The sequence below is a fragment of the Dreissena polymorpha genome, chromosome 6 (genome assembly GCF_020536995.1).
Source record: "Dreissena polymorpha isolate Duluth1 chromosome 6, UMN_Dpol_1.0, whole genome shotgun sequence".
NCBI lineage: Eukaryota > Metazoa > Mollusca > Bivalvia > Myida > Dreissenidae > Dreissena > Dreissena polymorpha.
Window position 1 is genome coordinate 106,933,885 of NC_068360.1, and position 14,398 is coordinate 106,948,282.

The 14,398-nt window shown below is 34.2% G+C and overlaps 1 long non-coding RNA gene across 1 annotated transcript; it reads left to right on the plus strand.

The window, feature by feature from the left end:
* Window positions 1-3,208: 3,208 nt before the first annotated feature.
* Window positions 3,209-7,047, plus strand: LOC127835355 (uncharacterized). The gene is made up of 6 exons (XR_008028476.1): window positions 3,209-3,556; window positions 3,812-3,980; window positions 4,137-4,335; window positions 4,671-4,753; window positions 5,177-5,259; window positions 6,315-7,047. It is a non-coding gene; the product is annotated as an uncharacterized LOC127835355 (long non-coding RNA).
* The last annotated feature ends 7,351 nt before the right edge of the window (window positions 7,048-14,398 follow it).

Sequence of the window (14,398 nt, forward strand, 5' to 3'; positions counted from 1 at the left end):
TTTTTATCCAATAATGGGTTCAGGACAGTATTGAAATCACCACCGATTATAATATTTTTATCTTGGTTATTAATTATAAAGGAGTGTAATGTTTCGTAAAATGTGGAATCGTCTATGTTAGGGCCGTAGACGTTCATTAATGTTATTTGTGTTTCGTGTATTTTGATATCTATACTTGCTTGTCTGCCAATTATTATTTCCTTAAAGTTATCGACTGTGACCCCTATATTATTTTTTATCAGAAAGGCAATGCCTTGTTTATTAGTATGTTCTCCACTGAGATAGATTTCTCTGTCCCATTCATCTTTTAAGGTTTGTGCTAAAGTAGGTGTCAAATGACATTCTTGTAAAAGGCATATGCTATTTTTTTTTTCGTCTAACCATTTAAAGATTTTTATTTGTTTGTCTGTATTGTTTAATCCTTTAACATTTAAAGTACATAATTTAATCATTTAAGTATGTGGAGGGTGATGTGAATGGTAATTTGTATGTGCTTGTCCAGTAAGTTTCGATTTTAAAATATGTCCCGTTGCTTTCTATAATAAGACATAAGGAGTTCACACAAACAAATAAAAATAGGAAACAAAAATAAGGGATACAAAAGAATGAATATTCCATATAAATGAATGAGTAAAAAGAAATAATCACAAAAGTGAGAAAAAAACAACAACAATAAACGACTTGTCAGCAATAAAGACAAAAAAGCGCACTTCCGTACACTGGAAATACGCAAATTAATTAAGATTGTGATCTGAGAGACAAAATGTATATGTATAACACCGAAGATCGGTGTTTTAATTTAATACTAATAAAACAATAAAAACTATTACATTGTGTTTGAGGGGTCTTTCGGTGCGTGTGTTTTCGTGTTTGTGCTTGCTGGTGTGTGCGCGCGTTATGACACGCGTGAAATGCGCGTGTGCTGTGCATGTACGTGTAAAGGGATGTGCGCTCGGGTTCGTGTGCGCGTGTGTGTGTGTACGTGTGTGTGCGTGTGTGTGTATGAACGTGTGTGCTTGTAGTGTGTGCGTGTGTGTGTGTTTGTTTGTGTTCGGTTTGTGTGTGTGTGTGTGTGTGTGTGTGTGTGTGTGTGTGTGTGAGTTTGTAAAACCTACCAACCGGGGAAAATCGTATGAATACACACCAACAAACCGGGGAACACCTACCAACCGGGGTATTCCCCGGTTGGTTTTAGGCGAAAATCTCTAATCTACGTATATGAAATACCAAACTGTCAATTTAAATTAGAAATCCAACGCCTTCCCCGATTAGCGGGTTTGTGGCATGCACAAAATATACACAAATCTTGACCAAATAACAATCGAGTGTGTATCCAGGCTTATAACAGTTCCCCGGTTGCGCTGTTTAAAAATCATACACTCGGTATTTATATCATTAAGTGAAAGCTAGTAAGTTGGAAAATTGGAGTTTCGAGCGAACAAACGCATTAAACTAAGGTAAGTTTTTTAATTATGTTTACAACTTTCAATTACTATTAAAAGGCGTTTTTATGTAAACGTTAAAGTAATACTGGAAGACGAATTCTAAAGATCGATTTACATAAATATCATTTGAGTACAAAGCTTGTTTTACGGTACATATTTCACGAATATATTTTATAAATATACGTTAAACAAAGTAGAGCTCTAGGCAGTTTTTCGTTAGTTATATATATATATATATATATATATATATATATATATATATATATATATATATAGTGGAGCTATCCTACTCACCCCGGCGTCGGCGTTAGCGTGAACGTGAGCGTTGGAATGTTAAAGTTTGCGTACCACCTCAAATATTGTCTATGTCCTTTGACATATTGCTTTTATATTTAGCATACTTCTTTACCAACATGACCCCAATCTATAAACAAGAGCAAACAACTGTAACAAGCATTTTGTAAGAATTATGGCCCCTTTTTCCACTTAAAATATGCTTATTATTGATAAATCTTTGTTAAAGTTTACGTACCACCGCAAAAATTTATATGTCCCTTGACATATTGCTTTTATATTTTGCATACTTCTTTACCAACATAACCCCAATCGATAAAAAAGAGCAGACAACTGTAACAAGCATTTTGTAAGAGTTATGGCCCGTTTTCCACTTAGAATATGCATATTATTGATAAATCTTTATTAAAGTTTGCGTACCACCTCAAATATTTTCTTTGTTCCTTGACATAAGGTTTCATTTTTTGCATACTTCTTTACCAACAAGACCCAATCTATAAACAAGAGCAGACAACTGTAAAAAGCATTTTGTAAGAATTATGGCCCCTTTTTTCACTTAGAATATGCATATTATTGGTTATTCTATGTTAAAGTTTGCGTACCACCTTAACTATTTTCTTTGTCCCTTGACATATTGCTTTCATATTTTGCATACTTCTTAACCAGCATGACCCCAATCTATAAACAAGAGCAGACTACTGTAAACAACATTTTGTAAGAATTATGGCCCCTTTTTCCACTTAGAATATGCATATTATTAATAATTTTTGTTAAAGTTTGCGTACCACCTCAAATATTTTAATTGTCCCTTGACATGCTGCTTTCATATTTTGCATACTTCCTGACCAACATGACCCCAATCTATAAACAAGAGCAGACAACTGTAACAAGCATTTTGTAAGAATTATGGCCCTTTTTCCACTTAGTAACTTTGAATATGTTGTTAAATTTTTGTTTACATCGACTTTACTTCTAAAGTATCAAGGCTATTGCTTTCAAACTTCAAATACTTTCTTACTATCATGAGAATACTGCACCTGGCAAGTTGAATTTTACCTTGACCTTTGACCTTGAATCTGAAGGTCAAATTAATAAATTGTGATTAAATTGCCATAACTTCTTTATTTTGGATCAGATTTGATTCATACTTTGACAAAACAACACTTACCTGATATAACAAAATGGACTTCACCCAAACCACCCCACACGCCCCACCATAGAAATCCCCCCCCCCCAAAAAAAAAATGTTTTTGTTTTCCTTATTTTTTTAACATGTTAAAAAATCGCATTTTTTTTTCTTAAGACCGCCTAACCATCCCACCGAAGCTATTGCTATCAAACTTGAAATACAATCTTATTAGTTTGTTTTATGTCTTTACAAATGTTCAATACATATGTTTTGTGGAAACCTGAACTCAGAATCGTCTGTAATGTACCACTTCTATAAAACATAAGCGATCAATATGTTTGGTTTAAACTTATTTATAACGACATAGTAACATATTCACATGTTACATGACATTAACATAGGATCAATATGTTTCAATTATGGTCCTCTTCCAATTAGAATATGACTATAGTACCTTGACCTTATTGAATATTAACAATTTTCCCATGGTGGCTTACTTTATCCTGTCAAGCACTGGAAAAGTCGAGCGCGCTGTCTTCTGACAGCTCTTGTTGTTTTTCTCATCGACATTTCCATTTTAACATTTAGTAGCCAAAAGAGTCCAAGTCCCCTTGATCTCGCAAGAACGTACTGCCAGAATTACGTTGATCACCAGGTTTTGAAGTAAAAACCGTCAATGATGTCATAGGTACAAATATTTTTGTATATGGTTATGTTTAAAGTCGTTTAGAAATTATAAAAGAACATCGTAGCCCCTTTCCATTAAAAAGAAGAAAACAAACATGGACTATTGGGTTACGTAATACTGGGCAGAAGTATGGAAGTAGCATAAAGATTTATTGATTATTTATTAATAAAACACTATTGGCGCCTATATCTAGCCTTCAATTATATGACCAAAATGATTATTAATATAAAATGTCTACAAATATAAATATTTCAGGCGAAGGAGTCTTTGCCACTAAGCCTTTTAAAAAAGGAGACTTTCTTCTCGAATACAAAGGGGATCTGATAACATGAGTAAAACATGCACGGCCATTAGAAAAGGAGTATGAAAAGGAGGGTCAAGGCAGCTTCATTTACTTTTTTAAATACAGAGATAAATCTTGCTGGTAACTACAAATTATCTTTACTTTGCACATCAAACGTTTAAATCACGCCATTATAAGAAGAATTACCTTTAGTTTTTTCACCATAATAATTAAATATGGCATGCGCGTTATTTTAGTTTAAAGCACCAGAAGCGTTTATTTAAATGTCTTATTCAGCATAGACGCTACCAACGATATATTTCATGAGGGTCGAATGATAAATGATGCCGAAAATGGAGACGCAAAACAAAATTGTGTAATGAAAATAGTTGGAGTCAACCAAACTCCCCATCTATGCACTTTCGCCGACAGAGACATTGCAATTGGCGAGGAACTCCGATATGATTATTGAGTACCAACACTTCCATGGAGAAAGGTACATTCTATTGTAAAGATGTCATCCGTGATGGATTTATCACTGATATTTATCACATTTTAAATTAGCTTTAAATGTCTTTTGAATTATTTTTTTATAAATAAAGCCAATCAGTTTTATGATTACATTCATGTTCATTCTTGAGTTTTTCATTTTAAATACAGATATCCAAATATCTTTTTGCCGTGAATTAAAATGTTTAATCATTGAACGTCGTCAAGCTCTACTTTAATGCGGTCTGTCTGATAATGTGTATTAATGGTTTCATAACTAACGATCTTTCTAACACTGACTAGATTATGTGTAATACCAATTTTTATTGTTGTTTTGAATAGGCAACACGATGACTACTAGATCTACGGACAGTCAGGAACCAGGACAAACAACATACATACACACGGACGAAGTCGATGAGACGGTTTGTAATATTTCGCAAGGTCGAAGCTACTAAGGCGTATTTTCTGGTTGGTTTTGTCTTCAGTGAAATGGGCGTAATTTTGCCTTACTAAGGCGTATTTTCTGGTCAAATACCTTTTAGCCGTGAATTAAAATGGTTTATCATTGAACATCGTCAAGCTCTACTTGTAATGCGTTCTGTCTGATAATGTGTATTTGTTTTTTGCATTTTCAGAAATGTACGGAACAAAAAAATGTATGTTTCACAGTGATTTTGTTATTACTTCACATGCCTAAATACATATTATGAACATCATGAAATTATTGTAATTGTTGTACAAGGAATTAATGCCAATGTGTTGTACTAAATGGTTTCATGAATAACGAACTTTTTAACTCTGACTAAATTATGAGTTATACCATTTTTTATTGTTGTTTTGAAAAGGCAACACAATGACTACTAGATCTACGGACAGCCAGGAACCAGGACAAACAACATCCGTACACACGGAAGAAGTCGATGAGACGGTTTGTTATATTTCACTATGTCGAAGCTACTAAGGCGTATTTTCTGGTTTGGTTTAGTCTTCAGTGAAATGGGCGTAATTTTGCCCTAAATTATATTGTGCCAATATTTATTACGGGTGATGCTAATTGGTAGTTGGGCTTAACATAACACGTACGTCGATGATCATTATATTAACATGTTATAGCACACGTTATGCGAATTTTAAAAGAATTAAATATTGTTTACCAGTTGTAGTGACTATAAACTACTTGTCTTTCAAAATCTTCATATACACAAAGAATTTTGAATTTACACCTGTCAATGAAACTGGTGAGCATGTGTATTAACCACTGTAGTCTATAAACATCGACTTCATCATAATCACAAAAACGTTAACTATCGCTTATCCAAGAAGTGTAATATCATTAATTTTAATTTTCAGTATAAGACTTATACGCTGCCAATTACTGTGTATGAATCTCTGAGATTTTAGGAAATTTAACTTGCGTGTTACATATGGACATTGGTTGATATTTTATCTTAACGACAAAAAAACAATAGCGTCTACTCGATATTTTGCTATACGATACATTCTGACATGGGTCAGAAAAGATAGTTCATTTTATACCCACCACCGCACAATACATAAAGGATTTACCGTGAACCACAGTCCGTTCACCAGTTCTTTTTTCTTCCAACACATTTGTCCAGAGAAGTACAATACCTTTCATTTAACCGTGCATACATTTTGTCTTTTTAGTATCTGTAAAAAATATTCATTGTATACTTTTTCGAACTTTGATAACATGTTTGGAACAACCTGGTATATGTTATGACATGCTACGTCGGTGTACTCAGCCAATCTTTAAAAAAAGTAATTGTTTGCTTCATTAGGCAAAATAATGTTTCCAAATTTGTCGTGTGACATCGATGTCATTATCAGGTGCCGTAAGTACCTGGACGCTTTTGTCGTAATTTTGCTATGAAAAATTGTACTGAAGTATATATATTTAATATGAATATCTTACACATGGCAGTTAGCGACGTCATATGGTGTTTTATTATCCATGTACAGAAAAGGGTACTTCAAATACTAGGAGAACAAAACAAGCAGCCAAAAAGCAATGGAGTGAAAACGAAAAAGGAGCTGTTCACAGACAGGTTGATCGTTTTTTGATAATGGGTAAATAACCAGGGCAAAACGAAATACTTGCATGTTTTGAAAGTGAGAATGACCTTCACAACAGAAGTTGGAAAAATGTCAAAGACTTTTGCAGAAATTTAATTGAAACAAAAAAGCGACGGGGACTTTTAACTTAAAAAAAAATTACACATATAATGCACGTTTAGGAGAATACGTTAAAGGATGAAGTTGCCACATGTGTTTTGTGTGTTTTCTTGTTCTATATACGCTTTTCGAAAACGATATATGTGTGCTTATTGTATTTGAATGTTTTATTAATACGGTTCAGTCAAAAACGATATTTGTTCATAATCATATCGCCGAAAAAATTAGGATTGGTATATAGTTCGGCAAAAGAGTGTTTCTTTGTACTTTCTATTACGAGTTTCTACGAGTTACTCACTATACAAGTTATTTTTTACCCTAAACTTGGTGAATATGAATGAATATAGCAAACATGATAACAAATCAATCTAGAAGGCTAAACGTTCAGAGAAGGCACACAAAAATTCAGTCGGATAAATGGAAACAAACATTTTGTTCAAGTATAACAAACAAACACTTTTAGATGTAATAAGATAAATGTAAATAACATAAAAAAACTACTGCTAAACTACTGCTACAATATGAAGAATACAAATGAACATTTTGTCAATTTTACAAAATTTGTATTGAATGGCAGGTGTCTGACTTGCAGTTGAGTACTTGAAAGTTATTTTAAAGTAAAAATTTACCAAAATGTAAATTATTGCGTAAATATCGCACTAGAATTGATTAAATAGTTGTTAAATATTACAATAATTTCCTTCACAGATTTTTGTGCATTTGTTTTGCGTGTAGATATTCACATTAACTATCAATTCACATATTTGCTTTGTGTATATAATTGGTTTGTTTATATGTTTTTCATATCAAAATTGCTTGATCTACAAAAATTCGCGAGGAGTTATGCATTTTTCCCATGTTTTTAATTGAAGTTTATAATTCAACGACGACGAAAATTACTAAGATGCCAAATTTAGTTATGTTTTGTCTCATTTATGGACAATTCACATACCCATATCCCAGACTAAGATATTGTTAAAACAATTTATCGCGTTTGCGACTGACCTCTTTTATGCATTTTAACACAAGCTATTTACTTGTTTTTTTTAATACTCTTCATAAACACACTTGAACAAGCTGTAGACCTAGAACAAAACATATTTGAAACATATATTTATATGTGATATGTAAATGCATGCACAAAGCTAATAATTAATCATGTGTCTACACTTTGCGATATGATGCTATGTCGGTTGTTTTAAGTGATTAATCATTATGTTAACCATGTTATCTGCCATCTGGAATGTAATTAAGTGTTTTGACATGTATGCGAAATTGATCTTGTTCGATTTGGTGCTGTATATTCAGAATTGAGTCACACTGTTAAAATTTTCCTGTTGGTACATATTATTTTTAAGTTGGCACCAACAAGGGTCTAACAATTGATCCACATGTGCACTCCCAGTACGTATATATACTATAATGTAAGTGATTTAAAATAATATTAAACTACGTGTTTGATAAGTGTTTGCTTTGGTTCACATTTAATTATAAGTGTTTTTATATAATGATAATGCTGTCAAAGTCAGCGGTGATTATACGTGTATAACAACATTAATTATAACTTTTATATTGTTTTCAACAAATAATATATGGATGACACATCGGCATAACTTTTCAGTGCTTAAAATACACTCTTTCTATTATATTTTATGCAAAAATTAGGTTCATAAGTTGGTTTACATAAAGGTAGTTTGAACAAAATACGTGAATTCAAATCTTAAAATAAGGTGTTTGGTTTGCAAGGGAAAACAAAGCGATTGCCAGAGACTATTTTCCTTAAAATATAATCTGTTATTTCGACAGGTAGAATTAAATGTAAGTTCATTATTAACGTTAACCCGTTTTGGGCATTCTCTACTCAAACAAGTGCATACATACTGTATTTTTTTAATACAGCACATGTGTAATGGTATCACAGTTGTAGAATTGGAACACATATATTATAACAATAAATACTGATCATTATTCAGATTGACCTACCGCCGTTGACTAAGTCATTGGCGCATCAAAATGCATTGTTATCAAGTCGTTTTGCTAGTTTACTAAACTATTTAGTTTCTCAGGCCTCGCCACATTCGTTGTGAAACGTTCATGATTGTTTAAAGTTACAGATAATATTATTTTTGAAAATGCAATAAATGTATTTAAGACAATTTAAGTGAAGTGGAAGTTGCCATGCGTGTGGATGAATTTTCTGATGTTTACCTGTTTCAGGGGATTAATCGCATGAGTTATTTTATAATGTCAGAGTAGGGACAAAGTAAATTTACACTACTCAATCTACATGCATATGGGCAGTTCTACTTTTAGGATAAAAAACTTCATAGTACGTGAAAATCGTGAATGCTTTTTTCTGATGGAAAAAAGGAATTAAACAAATAAGCCGCCTCCCCCTCTCCTTCATTCGGTTTGACAAATAGCGTGGCCTGAAAAAACAACAACATTATTTTTTAGTTTTAAGAACGAATTGTATTCATTTGTTGATTAATTGCACCATGATTGTTATGGTATAATGCAGCACTTGCATGCTTGTAGTCGGCTTATAGCTAATGAAGTCATAAATGTATTGTTTGATTCGCGTTATGTCTCTTATGCTTATTTTGATGTGAATAATATTTGAGTCAATCAAATATGGCATTTTTGTATAACTTATATAAGGTCATATGATAAACATATTTAATTTAAATATTGTTTCATACATATTCTTTTCAATTTGTGTACTTACTTAAATATTATCCATGAACGTGCACGCCATTGTCCTATTAACAACGGTACCATGATTAACTAAATTACCCCTGTTGGTAAACGCAAATTCCCCGTTGGACATTATTGAAGTTCCACGGTGATACCGCGCTTATGTTCCTCTCTTGGTTAACACAATTCCCCTGTTGGCACACATTAAAGTTCCACGGTTGGTACGCACATAGTACCCCTGTTGGTATACACCGTTCCCCAGTTGGAACACATTAAAGTGCCACAGTTGGAACGCACTTAGTTCCCCTGTTGGTATACACCATTCCCCTGTTGGTACACATTGAAGTTCCACAGTTGGTACGCACTTAGTACCCCTGTTGGTATACACCGTTCCCCAGTTGGCACACATCGCAGTTCCTCATTTGGTACGCACATAATTCCCCGGTGTGCATGTAAAATTTTCTTTGATTTATTACCCTATTTATCATAATTTTTATGTCAAAATCGTATTTTAGGCTCGAAACTTGTCTTTTCTTTATCACTTTCAGCTTTCTAGAATATGTGGAAATGGTGGTCCCCGGTTGGTAGGTTTAGAACACATTTCCCCGGTTGGAAGGTTTTACAAGTATGTGTGTGTGTGTGTGTGTGTGTGTGTGTGTGTGTGTGTGTGTGTGTGTGTGTGTGTGTGTGTGAGTGTGTGTGTGTGTGTGTGTGTGTGTGTGTGTGTGTGTGTGTGTGTGTGTGTGTGTGTGTGTGTGTGTGTGTGTGTGTGTGTGTGTGTGTGTGTGTGTGTGTGTGTGTGTGTGTGTGTGTGTGTGTGTGTGCGTGCGTGCGTGCGTGCGTGCGTGCGTGCGTGCGTGCGTGCGTGCGTGCGTGCGTGCGTGCGTGCGTGCGTGCGTGCGTGCGTGCGTGCGTGCGTGCGTGCGTGCGTGCGTGCGTGCGTGCGTGCGTGCGTGCGTGCGTGCGTGCGTGCGTGCGTGCGTGCGTGCGTGCGTGCGTGCGTGCGTGCGTGCGTGCGTGTGTGTGTGTGTGTGTGTGTGCAAGTCATACATAAGTGAACAACGCAAAAGCTTAACAGTTACAAAATATACACATTTAACAACAAAAAAGGAACACATGTTGACACGTAAAAGAAAACGTTCTAAGTATTCATGCATATTTTTTTTATAAAGCATATACCCAGCAAAAATACACCTTCAAGTTTCATAAGGAAAAACTACAATTCTTGAAATATACGGAAGATGTAATAACAGGCAAAGCCATCGATAGCATTTTAAGCATTATTGAGCATTTAAACCTAAAAACGAAAGCGAAATTAGTTTAAGCGCTCTATGCTTTTATATGCAAAAAACGCTCCAAATAAAGAAGGGAAAAATAAAGCAAAAAGTTAGTTTCCAAGCATAATGGCATATAGTTACACTATTGTTTAAATCAAGTTGAAAATATACCATTTAGAAAGAGTATTTGTTAAAAAATTGTGTTTGATACAATGTTAGTAGAGTTAAATATCTATAAATGTGTATGCGTGTGTATGCTTGTGTGTATGCGTATGTGTATGCGTGCGTATGCTTGTATTTATGCGTGTGTGTATGTGTGCGTGTGCTTGTGTGTGTGAGTGCGCGCTCATGCATGCGTGCGTGTGTATGTGTGCGCGCGTGTGTGTGTGCGTGCGTGCGTGTATGCGTACGTGTGTGCTTGTTTGTGTTCGGTTTGTGTGTGTGCAAGCCATACATAATTGAAAAAAAGAAAAACAACAAAGAGTTACAAAATATACACATTTAAACAGCAAAAAGGGGACAAAAGGGACGCGCAAAAGGAAACGTTTTAAAAACTCATGCCTATTATTTCCTATCTCTTTAAAAAAAAACATATACCCATCAAAAGTACATGTTGTAAGTATCCTATTTAGAAGGAATATTTGTTAACAAGAAATGTGTTAGATACAATGTTAGCATAGTTGAATATTTATAAATGTGTATGCGTGTGTATGCGTGTGTGTGTGTGGGTGTGTGTATGTGTGTGTGTTTGTGTGTGCGTGCGTGCATGCGTGTGTGCGTGCGTGCGTGTGTGTGTGTGTGTGTGACTGCGTGCGTACGTGCGTGCGTGCGTGTGTGTGTGTGTGTGTGTGTGTGTGTGTGTGTGCGTAAGTTTGTGCGTACGTGTGTGCTTACGTGTGTGCTGGTTTGTGGTCGGTTTTATGTGTTCAAGCCATACATTATTGAAAAAGCAAAACAACAAACAGTTACAAAATATACACATTTAAACAGCAAACACGGAACAAAAAGGACACGCAAAAGGAAGTGTTTTGAGTACTCATTCATATTATTTCATATCTAATTAAAAAAGCATATACCCATCAAAAGTACAAAAAAGAATGTGTTAGATACTATGTTAGTTGAATATTTATAAATGTGTATACGTGTGTATGCGTGTGAGTATGTTTGTGTGTGTGCTTTTTTGTATACGATTTGTGTGTGTGTACAAGCCCCACATACTTATAAAAAGCAAAACAACAAACAGTTTAAAAATATACACATTTTAACAACAAAAATAGAACAAATGTTGACACGCAGAAGGAAACGTTTTAAGTATGCATGCATATTATTTTATATCTCTTTAAAAAGCAAATACCCATCAAAAAAAATAAATAAATGCAGGATATATGGACTAACATTTATTTTTATGTGGAGAGAAAACTGCAGAAATAATAAGGGAGGCAAAACAGTGTATTTTAATTAAGTTGATTTTTTTAAAGAAATCTTCATTGAAAAATATGTATTAACTGTGTTATCTCACCATAGCACCAACATAATAAACTCTCGCCATACCATACGATATTGTTATGTGAAAGTATTATGGTCGCAAAGATTTTCTGAAAATCAGTCCAACATAAAAGTACGCGACGTTGTCACGACAGCATGTATAACTGCAATGTGTGAACACGTACTTAAAACATTAAAATCAAACAATTTCCTTACAATTTTAAACCATTTTATTTTGACATTTTTTTTAATAAGCAATATCGAGCTACGTTAATTGAGATACTATTCAAATCAATGAGACGTTCAATATTTTGTATTTGTTTCATATTGTGGTAGCTCATTTTTAAAAGCAATATAAGTTATCAGAAACCATTCACGAACAAGAAGAGTTCGCTTCGGAGTGTAACGATTGGATGAAGGGTAGCAAACTCAAAATGAATTATTTAAAGACTCAACATATAGTATTTGGAAGTGCCCTACAGTTGACCAAGTTCACCATCCAGGAGATTGACATTTTGTGTGACAAAATCGAGAAACAGAGTACTATCAATAGCATATTTGGATACTAATTTGAGTTTTAAAGATCACATAAAGATCAAGTGTAGAATCGCAATATTGAACGTTTTTAAGATCAAAAGTATTCGCAAATACCTGAAACGCGATGCAACCGTAATCACCTTGTTCTCTCCTTAGTTATTTCGCACCCGGACTATTGTAACGTCATTTTGTATGGGATTTCTGACTGTGATTAAGCAAAATTACAACAAATTCAAAACATGTGCGCTAAGTTAGTTTTGAATCGTAGAAGAAGAGATAGCTCTAAGCAGGTACACTACGATTTACATTAGCTGCCGATCAAAGCAATAATTAACTTTAAGATTCTCACTTACATGTTCAATTGTCATACTGGAAATGCGCCAACGTGTTTGTTTGAACTGTTAACACCAAATGTTCAACGACGTTCCACCAGATCATCAGCCCTGCATCGAGTGTTACACCGTGCCATTCAATAAACGCAAAATATTTAGCGACAGAAGTTTGAGCACAATTGTACCCAAACTGTGGAATAATATACCGTTGAGTATGAAACATATCTCCTCAATAAACTGTTTTAAAAGAAATCTGAAAACGCACTTCTTTAAAGACTTTTCCTGATTGTTTTAACTAGTCAATGAACTTTAAAATACAGACATTGGTGAGAGTAAACTAGAAGATTAATATGTATCTGCATTTATATTATTATTCTATCTCTTAATTGGTTTAAAGATGTTGTGATATGAAAATTTTAGTTTTATATAATTCTAATGGTTAAATTTGTTGAATTTTAGTATTTATTTTTTATTTTTCATTTATATAATTGTATTTATATAGATTATGTACAAAGCCATTGAATATGTTTAAATGTAGAAGTTTTAGCAAATAAACAAGTTTCAGTTATTTCATCTGTGTAATAATAAATTGAGCGAAATAGAGAAATCCAAAACTTTTGGTATATTAATCCACTAGTTATGCAATTGAAACCATTAAACAATAATTTGATATCAGTGGCATCTTAATAGTTTTAAATTGATAACGTATTCACGGATCCTTAGCAAAAGCCTCAAACATAAACTGGTGTACGACATCTTGACGGATTACAAGATTTCACGCTAAATCAAAACATAAATGTGAACTGGGTATTGTTACCTGGATTATAATGGAGTAAATATAAGGACTGGTTTTATAATATCGTTTAGTGGTGGAACGTTTTGAAGTTCTATCATGGGAACGGAGAGAAATAATGATTTCTGCTAGTGTGCGCCGATGAGAATAATTATAGAACCGAGCAACACCAGGACGCAAGCAAAAACAAAGAGTTGCTAACAGGACAGCACGCACAATGCGTTGACGCCTGTAAAACTACGTCGATGCCCCATGCATGCCCAACAAAAATGGGTACACTTGAAAACACTTACTACTGCGATTTGTGCAAAGTCGATGAGCTCCAAGTAGAAGCAAATGGATTTTGTATTAACTGTACCGATTTCCTGTGTCAAAACTGTTTAATAAACCACGCCAAGATAAAGGTAATACGTTCTCACACAATCTTGCAAGGAGAAAACATACCCACTGATCCTGAGCCAATAGTAGCATTGCGTAAAGTAAACTGGTGAAATGTGATATACATACCGAATATGATATTAAATTCGTATGTATTGAACATTCGACTACTATCTGCGCAATGTGCCTCACAGACCGTCATCGAATGTGTACTTTCCAGAAAATAAGTGCATATAATGAAGAATATCACAGAAAAGATGCGAATGTCAATCTACTTTAAGTTCATCAACGCATTGAGGAGTGTAAATCTCATCGAGAAAAATATATCGGTACAATTGCAAAAGCAAGTGATTTCGGAAGCACAAGGCATCG